The 10,073-nt window shown below is 41.8% G+C and overlaps 1 long non-coding RNA gene across 1 annotated transcript; it reads left to right on the forward strand.

Annotated features, from left to right (window-relative positions):
• The first annotated feature begins 3,164 nt into the window (after window positions 1-3,164).
• LOC144039473 (uncharacterized) lies at window positions 3,165-6,976 on the forward strand. The gene is made up of 2 exons (XR_013289462.1): window positions 3,165-5,012; window positions 5,455-6,976. It is a non-coding gene; the product is annotated as an uncharacterized LOC144039473 (long non-coding RNA).
• The last annotated feature ends 3,097 nt before the right edge of the window (window positions 6,977-10,073 follow it).

Consider the following 10,073-nt stretch of genomic DNA (forward strand, 5'->3'; position numbering starts at 1 on the left):
GGCAATTACAGCACTTGTTGGGTACAGTCCCAATAATGAAATATTAACATCTACACCTGCAGAAAAATAATAAAAGGCATTTGCTCTTACCTGAATCAAGATAAATGTAAAGTAAGACAATTTATACGCTACTTGCACTATAGGAAAGTCCTAATTGTGTTATTTAAAAATGTAAATTTCATGTACATTTTACATAATCGTTTTTATTAATGTAAATTTGTTGTTCATAAATGATTCTTTATACACAAATGTCAAAACATTTTTACGGTAATTGGCATCGGCATTGCAGACAAACAACAGTTTCATTATGTGTGATTTATTGTTTAGCCATCCATCCATGCATCCATCCATCTTCTACTGCTTATCCAAGGTCGGGTTGTGGTGGCAGCAGCTTTAGGAGGGATGCACAGACTTCTCTCTTCCCAGCCACTTCAACCAGCTCCTCCGGCGGGATCCCAAGGTGTTTCCGGGCCAGCCGAGAGACATAGTCTCTCCAGTGTGTCCTGGGTCGTCCCCGGGGCCTCCCGCCGGTGCGACATGCAGGGAGGTGTCCAGGAGGCATATGAACCAGATGCCCGAGCCACCTCAGCTAGCTGCTCTTAACGCGAAGGAGTAGCGGCTCGACCCTGAGTCCCTCCCGAATGACTGAGTTTCTCACTTTATCTCTAAGGGAGAGCCCGGACACCCTGCGGAGAGAACTTATTTTGGTCGCTTGTATCCGGGATCTTGTTCCTTCGGTCACGACCCACAGCCCGTGACCATAGGTGAGGGTAGGAACGTAGATCGATTGGTAAATCGAGAGCTTCGTCTTTTGGCTCAGCTCCTTCTTCACCACAACGGACCGATACAGAGTGCGCATCACTGCAGACGCAGCACTGATCCGTCTGTCGATCTCCTGCTCCATCCTGCCTTCACTCCACACCCCAAGATACTCATCTGCAAAAAGCAGAAATGCAGTGCTGAGGCCACCAAACCGGACCCCCTCAAAGCCTTGGCTGGACCTAGAAATTCTGTCCATAAAAGTTATGAACAAAATCGGTGACAAACGGCAGCCTAGGCGGAGTCCAAACCTCACTGAAAATGAATCTGACTTACTGCCAGCAATGCGGACCAAGCTCTGGCACCGGTCGTACAGGGACCGCACAGCCCGTATCAAGGGGCTCGGTACCCCGTACTCCCGAAGCATCCCCCACGAGGGATCTGGTCGAACGCCTTCTCCAAATCTACAAAACACATGTAGACTGGTTGGGCAAACTCCCACGCACCCTCGAGGACCCTGCAGAGGGGGAAGAGCTGGTCCACTGTTCCACGGCCGAGACGAAAACCACACTGCTCCTCCTGAATCCGAGATTCGACTTCCCGACAGACCCTCCTCTCCAGCACCTGAATAGACCTTACCAGGGAGGCTGAGGAGTGTGATCCCTCCATAGTTGGAACACACCCTCCAGTCCCCCTTCTTAAAAAGGGGGACCACCCCCCCGGTCTGCCAATGCAGAGGCACTGTCCCTGATGTCCACGCGATGTTGTAGAGGCGTGTCAACCATGACATGGTTTGTGTCTGAGTTTCGATAGATGCTGGTGTGGTGGATCTGGCATGCATGCTCCACCAAAGAGGGGAGTCGTCGACCCCTGCCAGGACAGAGCAGGCACAACACCTCAGGGCCCCCCAGGTGAAAGATATTATAACATTTTTAATACCTAATTTCATATATCAACTATTGTTACACATTATGAACATTTTAATTCTTCACATTAACCTTGTCGAAATGTTTTGTGTCCTGAGCAGAGCAGATGATGTCGACCTCGTATGGTCTGGCCTTAAGCTGGGTCATATTATTTAGTCTAAAAAAGTTCCTTCTCAGCGCTTTGTGCGAAAACACATTTCGGTCTTGAAAACAAAATTTGCTTTGAAATAACACACACACACTCTTTACTTTCTTCATCAGTCACGGCCACTGTAAATTTGGTTCAACTTGTTTGTGAGATTTTGCTATGGGAAAATCCTTCAACTATATAACACATTCTGTCTCAAAAACATCCACCTGACCTTGTTTACGCCATCTGCTCACGGAAAAGTACCAGAGAGTATGTTTAGTCTACAAATGAAAAGGAGGTGGTCTTTTTAACTATAAGAAGCTATTGTACACGTAGAAGAGCACATTTGACGCTCTGAATCCCACGTTTTTTCAAGTGATGAAATCGGAAGCTGTTGTGTGTCTCAGAGATCTCTGAAAGATTAAAAATCATTTTTGCAAAGGTGTATTTTTCTTGCATCAAACCTAACCTCATTTTTGGAACACGCAAAGAGGACAAAATTCCTTAAATTCCAACAGATGGTGACCCCCGACGTAGCGACGTTTTACAGCGGGGGCGAGAGATGCTTGGGAAATCGACATAAATTCCTTGCATTAATTAGAAGCTGAAATGGAAAACAGCTGTGTTAACGCAGGCGAGAGGCACTTTGGATAATTTGTTTAAAGGTCCTTGTGCAAGGAATTCAGTTTGTTAAACGCAAACGGGAGGTTCTCAGATGAAATTGCGGAGGAACTACGAAATATACAGCGGAATTGTACAGCCCTGATTGACGTCGTTAAGATCTGAGAACATATATATTCAGCTTTGGTAGTCAGGTTGGCAATAAGCGGAGTTGATAAGCCGTTTTTTGATCAATCGCGAGGTCCTTGGATGATTGAATATGGATATCCATGGACAGATCTGTTCAGCTGACAGATAACAGAAAGAGGAATGCGCAAATGAGATATATTACCAGAGATTGGTACGTAACGTTACGAGGGGTTTCTGCACAATTGAATCGAGTAATTGTGAACAGACAGGCTATATTAGTCGAGAGACTGCTTCGTAATTGACATAAAGCGGTATTTATTATTTTGAGAGAAGATCATGATATTTGTTGTGTATTATTTGTATGTGGTAGAATAGTCGACGTCATTGTTATTGTTTTTACGGGGGCGCAAAGAGCTATTTTGTCGACTAATTCTGTTATAAGTGAGACGTCACTTCATTAATAAATATTAATACGACTCAACTATAATATAATATAATATAATAAGCTATAAGATACGGGCAATAATTAATATAAAGTATGGTTACTGTTTGAGAACTACAAAAATGGTTGCAACCGGATGTCGCGTCACGAGGCGACAGGGAGTTGCGTGCGCATGCGCTGGTGTCAACGGAGAATCGTTATGAAATATAAGGCGAGAAATAAAATAATTGCACGACTGGGTGCACGATTGCGGTGGAATAAATCTTATGGCGCCGTTATAAGCTACGGTAAGTTAATTTTATTGATGGGGGACGCTGAAGTTTGCACCGCCGGGCGTTCGACGTAAAAAACGAGATATAGAACACTTTTACGAGTGGAATAAAAACGACACATAATCGTGTATTTTTGGATAAGATGATGATGAATAATGCTAGAATACTAGCTTTAGGTATTTTTGTGAAGTTATAACCATTTATATAACTTTAAATAATGATATAAGACTAAATGATTTAACCTGATATCACTTCCGCTAGTCGGAATTAAAGATTCCAGATTAAACATACCGTTTAAACTGAGACTTAAAATGTAATTAATATTGAACGACGGGACTTGATTATATTGTGGAAAAGGTTAATTTATTCTAATAAGATATGACATTTGTTCGATGGTTTTGGGGGCGGTAGTTTAACTTTGTATTGCCGTAAACGCCGACCGCGGATTAGAAAAGTATTAGAGTTATATGTATTTTAATATAGAGGAATATCCCGGACGTAACTTTTAGAAAAGTGTATTAAATGATGATTAATGCTGTAATATTGACTTTCGATTGTTTCATACAAACAGCTCGTATGATTTTGAATTTACGTAATAAAACAAATGAAGCCGTTTAATAAGCGCTAAACGGGATAAATTAATTAGACGGTAAAATTACTAATAAAACTTCTAACGCTAAAACCCGCAAGCGTCTGCGTTAAATAATTGAACGACATTATATAAATTGTTGCCGTAACTGATTTTATAAGCCCCTTATATAAATTTCTTAAGCACTAATGTTGAATACTTAAACTGGCTTCACGAGTGCAAATACGTCATATTTAAAATTATGTTTGATATAAAACGAACGAATATTAATACACAAATAACATAAAGAGGTATAGTTTTAAGAAATTATAAAATTTAGATGCATATCTTATGCTTATAGAACATAAATAACTTTGACTGATTGTAGTTGCTATGACTCTAGCTGACCGCTAGGTGTCACCCTTTAATAAATTAATGACATGAGTCAACTGGAAATTTTAGTTGCTGTGACTCATTTTGACCACCAGATGTCCCTTTTCTCAAATTAAAAAATGCCAACAGCCATCAATCTTTGTAATGAGGTCAAATAAAATGTTTTTATAAAAGGTAATGTTAATTGTGTGATTGTTTTAGATTAAATAGTTTAGTCTCTACTCTTATTTTAATAATAATAATAATATATATCTTTTTTTTATTTTTATAGTACAAAAGATGATACAGGTCAATTTCGTCTGGTTTCAGAAATTGAAAACAGCTAATATGAATACAGATAAGATACAATTTATTTCAATCTAATTATTATATTTTACTTTTTTAAGTTTGGTCTTCTAGTGTTTTCCCGAATTCTCTTTTGAAATTTAAATAGTTGCTTGGGACGCATTGTCGAATTTGTTGGTTAAATGTAAAATTTTCCCCTTTTTCTAAACAAAAAGCAAGCAAAATTTATTTACTGCAAAACCTTATATATTAGTCTGAAAAATTCTCTAAAGCGATCTTTTTCAGATGGGGGAATTAATGGTCGGTCTGGGTATATCGTCGCGAAGGACACAAACAGTCCATGTTAAATAAATAAATTTAAAATTAAAAGTTAGTCTTAATGCGATAATTATAGATAGTCCGTGAGAATGAATTTTACAGGAGGACAATTGGGGATTTCTTTGACCATGGAGAAGGAGTAAGTTTTGGCAGAGACGGCGAAAATAAGGTGAATATGTTCCATTTCTATTTCTATTTTTCGCCTGGGGCCCTGGGGTTAGGTGTTATTTTTTGATTTTATTTGTTGACGAAAGTTGCATTTATTTAATGGCCGGAAGCACATCCATGCTATATCTATAACAATAAATATTATAATAAAACATTCCAATAATTATTACATTCTGTAAACAAAATTGGCCTCGTCAGATTTGAACTGGCTAAAGATTTTCATTTTTTGCATTTAAGAATGTGCTCAGGTCATTAAAGTCAGCCAAAGGCTGGATCCTAATTGAATGTCACAACAAACAGAATTTTTTCCCACAGGAGAGGCCTACAGAACTTTACTAACATTTACTAACTCCTAACTATATAACACTACCAAATGCTCTTTCAAAAAGAAGGGATGTGAATAAATGTTTATTAGTGACTAAATGAAAATATTTTGCACCCAGATGAGGTGATGAAAAGGTCAATCTAGTCCAGTCCACGGGGCACCTGGTTCCACATCTTGCCTATTAGACCAGCCGGAGGTCCGCCTTCTACTCAACCCCCACCTTCAGGAGCCAGCCACCACCGGGAATCAACAGAGAGACCAGCCAGCTGCTCCAGTGACCAGACGTGCCAGCCGAGAGGCCATTCAACTGCTTCCAGTTTCCACCAGACGACCCGAGGATTACCCAATGGAGATAGGAGGAATGTGTCCCTTTTCCGGGCGTTCCACAAAGAATGAGTCACACCCTGGGAAACAAATCCCAGCGATGAATCCCTGCATCTCTGGCAGTTGATGTGGGCTGAAGGATCCATCCATCCATTCCCTTGACCGCTTGCCCTCACAAGGATTGTGAGGGTACTGGAGCCTATCCCAACTGGCTTCGGGCAGGAGGCAAGGTGCAACCTGAACAGGTTGCCAGCCAATCGCAGAGCTGAAGGACTCTGTTTGAAAAAAAACCCCAAAAAAAACAAAAAAACAAAAACAAAACGCAAGCAACAAAACTTCCCTAGCCCAAACGACAACAAGTCTTCAATCGCGTCTCCAATTGCACGTACATAATGACACTCTTTCTCATACTGACTGTCATGCCAATTTGCTATTTCTGGGATCCCCCAACACAAATTTTGAACATAATCACAACACACTGTCTTCATATATGATATGCTTATTTTACTGAGAAAAAAACACAAAAAAACAAAAACAAAAAATCTTTTAATGAATCGCATTGTTTTGACATATGACTGACCTCCTCTCCTGCTAAAAAGAATGTTTTCATTTTTCCTCTTCCTATGTTGCACCTGCCATTGCGATGATGCAAATCCCGCGGGAATCCTTTGGTAAAAATGTTTAAATATTTAGTTATTGGGCTTTATTTTAAATAAGCCCAAAGGGCGGACTGAAAGATATTATAACATTTTTAATACCTAATTTCATATATCAACTATTGTTACACATTATGAACATTTTAATTCTTCACATTAACCTTGTCGAAATGTTTTGTGTCCTGAGCAGAGCAGATGATGTCGACCTCGTATGGTCTGGCCTTAAGCTGGGTCATATTATTTAGTCTAAAAAAGTTCCTTCTCAGCGCTTTGTGCGAAAACACATTTCGGTCTTGAAAACAAAATTTGCTTTGAAATAACACACACACACTCTTTACTTTCTTCATCAGTCACGGCCACTGTAAATTTGGTTCAACTTGTTTGTGAGATTTTGCTATGGGAAAATCCTTCAACTATATAACACATTCTGTCTCAAAAACATCCACCTGACCTTGTTTACGCCATCTGCTCACGGAAAAGTACCAGAGAGTATGTTTAGTCTACAAATGAAAAGGAGGTGGTCTTTTTAACTATAAGAAGCTATTGTACACGTAGAAGAGCACATTTGACGCTCTGAATCCCACGTTTTTTCAAGTGATGAAATCGGAAGCTGTTGTGTGTCTCAGAGATCTCTGAAAGATTAAAAATCATTTTTGCAAAGGTGTATTTTTCTTGCATCAAACCTAACCTCATTTTTGGAACACGCAAAGAGGACAAAATTCCTTAAATTCCAACACAGGCCGCGGCAGCGCCAAAGGACGACCCCCGGGCCCCGCAGGGGCCACCGGCCGGAGAGCAAACCCAGGAGCAGGAGCGCCCCCCACCCCAACACGGCCCGCGCCCCCAACCCAACGCAGCAGGACGGGACACTGCAGGCCCGCCAGGCACCCCACCGGTCCACCGCCCCCCGCTCCCCCCACAATTTTTTTTTATTGATGCTGGCTAAAATAATCAATAATAGATAAAAGAAATTGCCAATGCTATTAAAATATACAGTGCTTTACGCTATCATGGCCAAAATCATTGCCATAACTACTACATTTACTCCTCAAAATCATCAGCTTCCACTTGATCTCTCTGAAAAAACATACTTTTGTACACTTTCAATTAAGAGAGTATGGTGATATATCTTCAGTTTATAATTCTACACATTTAAAGACATCTTTAATGATTGATTTACGTCAAAAAACTGCCCAACTCTAGGCTTAACGTGCATCATTCACATATTTTTTTATTTTTTTTGGGGGGTGCACACGGACAGGCGACCGCAGCACTGCTCCATACCGCGGCCGCCCCAACCGATGCCCCCACCCCCCCCCAGTTGTGTGGTGCATTAAAATTTGGAGGGGAGCTGCAGGGCGGAGACGGTGTCTCCACCCCACCCCACTCCCCCCCAAAGTGTGTTATGTGCCCTAAAATGTATTGTGCAAAACTAGTGCAGTGAGTTAAGAGGAGCGACCAGCTGGGCCCCCCCCCTCCGCCCACCAAAACCCCCACCCACCCCACCGGGACCCCGGCGGGGCTCGCCCCCCGGATACCGGGGCCCGCCCGAAGTGCCCGGAGGGCCACCGGATGGAACCCCCGGCCTAGGGGAGGGGGAGGAGGGCGGACAGGGGAGGGGGAGGGGACGGGGGAAGGAGACGACAGGAAGGGCAGGAGGCAGCGGCAGGGCCGCAGAGAGAGGGGGAGAGGAGGAGGAAGGGCGACGAGGGAGAAGGGACAGGGAGGCGGAGGACGGGCGGGGAGAGGCGAAGAGGGAGAGGAAGCAAGGGGGAGGAAGGGGGAGGGGAGAGGGAACCACGGGGCACCCTGGCGGCCCACAGGCCCCGACCCGCGTCGCCGGACCCAGAGCGACGGACCGCGCCGGGGCGGCGCCGCCCCGGACACCAGGGAGAGCCCCGCAACACAGCACCCACCACGAGACCCAGGGAACGACCAAGATGCAGCCGCCACCCAGCAGCCAACAGAGGGGCAGACCCCCCCACGCCCAGCCAGGGGGGACAGCACCTGTAGAGTTAGTCCCCTGGCATGCAGTGAATCCGAATATTAGCCTTTAGTGCCCATTGGAGGTGAATCTGCTCGATCCTGTTGGCAGCAACTGGGTTCCTGACTATAAAAACACAACCATTAGTAACAAACTGCCAAATGCAGAGACATCAATGTAAGTTATCACGATGTGGTGGCTCTCGCTAACAGGCAGAATTAAATAACCAGAATTAGGTTAAAATATTCTATATACGTAGACCATATTTCTATGAATTTTGATATTTGTTTTTTATTTGAGGCCGATATTTTTTCCATTAAAATGTGATTTATGAGGAGGTTAGACCATTGGTCGATATTCAGAGTTTGTTTATTTTTCCAGTTAACAAGAATTGTTTTTTTAGCGATAGTAAGGGCTACAAGCGTAGATTGAAATTGTTTATGTGGTAGGTCAGTTGTTGTTAGGTCACCTAGCAAACACAAGTTTGGAGATAAAGGTATCCTATAGTCCAAGATAGCGGAAAGTTTTTCGAAGACTTTAGTCCAGAAATACATAACCGGGGTGCATAACCATAAAGCATGAAAATAAGTGTCTGTAGTGTTTTGTAAACACTGGAGACAAATGTCGGAGTCGGAGAGGCCCATTTTCTTCATCATATATTGAGTAATGTATGTTCTATGGATTATTTTGTATTGGATAAGTTGTAAATTTGTGTGTTTTGTCATTTTAAATGCATTTTCACAAACTTGAATCCAAAAGTCAGATTCCGGAGCAAGTCTGTCTCCCATTTTAAGATGGGTAAAGACATTTTATCCGTATATGAAAGTAACTTATATATTTCTGAAAGTTTTTTTGTTGTTGTCGGAGAAAGCTTGGTAATATCTTTAGCTAAGCCAGGCGGTTGGAGCGTACCCTGAAGTGTTGGAATTTGTTTCTTTATCATATTTTTAACTTGCAGATAATGTAAAAAATTTCCGTTTGTTATTTTGTATTTTTGGAGCAAAGATGTATATGATATAAACATATTATCTGAGAAGAGATGGTGAAGATGTGTGATTCCTTTCTGCTCCCACACACCTAAATAAAACGTTTGGTTGTTAATTCGAAAGTCAGGGTTATGCCATAGGGGAGAAAGCCCACAGGGCTCCACTTGGGCTTTTGTAATTTCTAATGCCTTCCACCAAGCAGTCAGGGTGGCGGAGATCATTGGGTTTTTAAAACAATTATGTCGCTTAATCGATGTTGTAATAAAGAGTAAATCTAGAAGTCTGAGGTTATTACAATCCTTCTGTTCTAGTTCCAGCCAACAGTTAGTGTCTCTGTTGGGTTGTGCCCATAGAACGATATATTGTAGCTGGTTAGCTATATAGTAGTACATAAAATTTGGTGCCTCTAGACCACCTTTGGATTTACTTTTCTGAAGAGTAGATAGACTAATCTTTGCTTCTTTTTTTTTTCCAGTAAAATTTTGTAACGGCTGAGTCCAACAACTGGAACCATTTAGCCGTAGGTTTAAATGGAATCATTGAGAAAAAATAGTTTATTTTAGGTAAAACTTTCATTTTAACGGTGGCTATTCGTCCTATTAAAGAAATAGGAAGATTATTCCAGCGTTCCAAGTCACTATTAATGTTATCCAGAAGTGGAGAAAAATTTAAATGAATTAAATCAGTTAATTTAGGTGAGATTTTTATGCCTAAGTATTTTAAATTACCTATAGGAAATGAGTAATGTGGGTCCTGGCTTGCAGGGTTCCATGAATTTTCTGTAATA

Source organism: Vanacampus margaritifer, chromosome 19 (assembly GCF_051991255.1).
Source record: "Vanacampus margaritifer isolate UIUO_Vmar chromosome 19, RoL_Vmar_1.0, whole genome shotgun sequence".
Classification (NCBI taxonomy): domain Eukaryota; kingdom Metazoa; phylum Chordata; class Actinopteri; order Syngnathiformes; family Syngnathidae; genus Vanacampus; species Vanacampus margaritifer.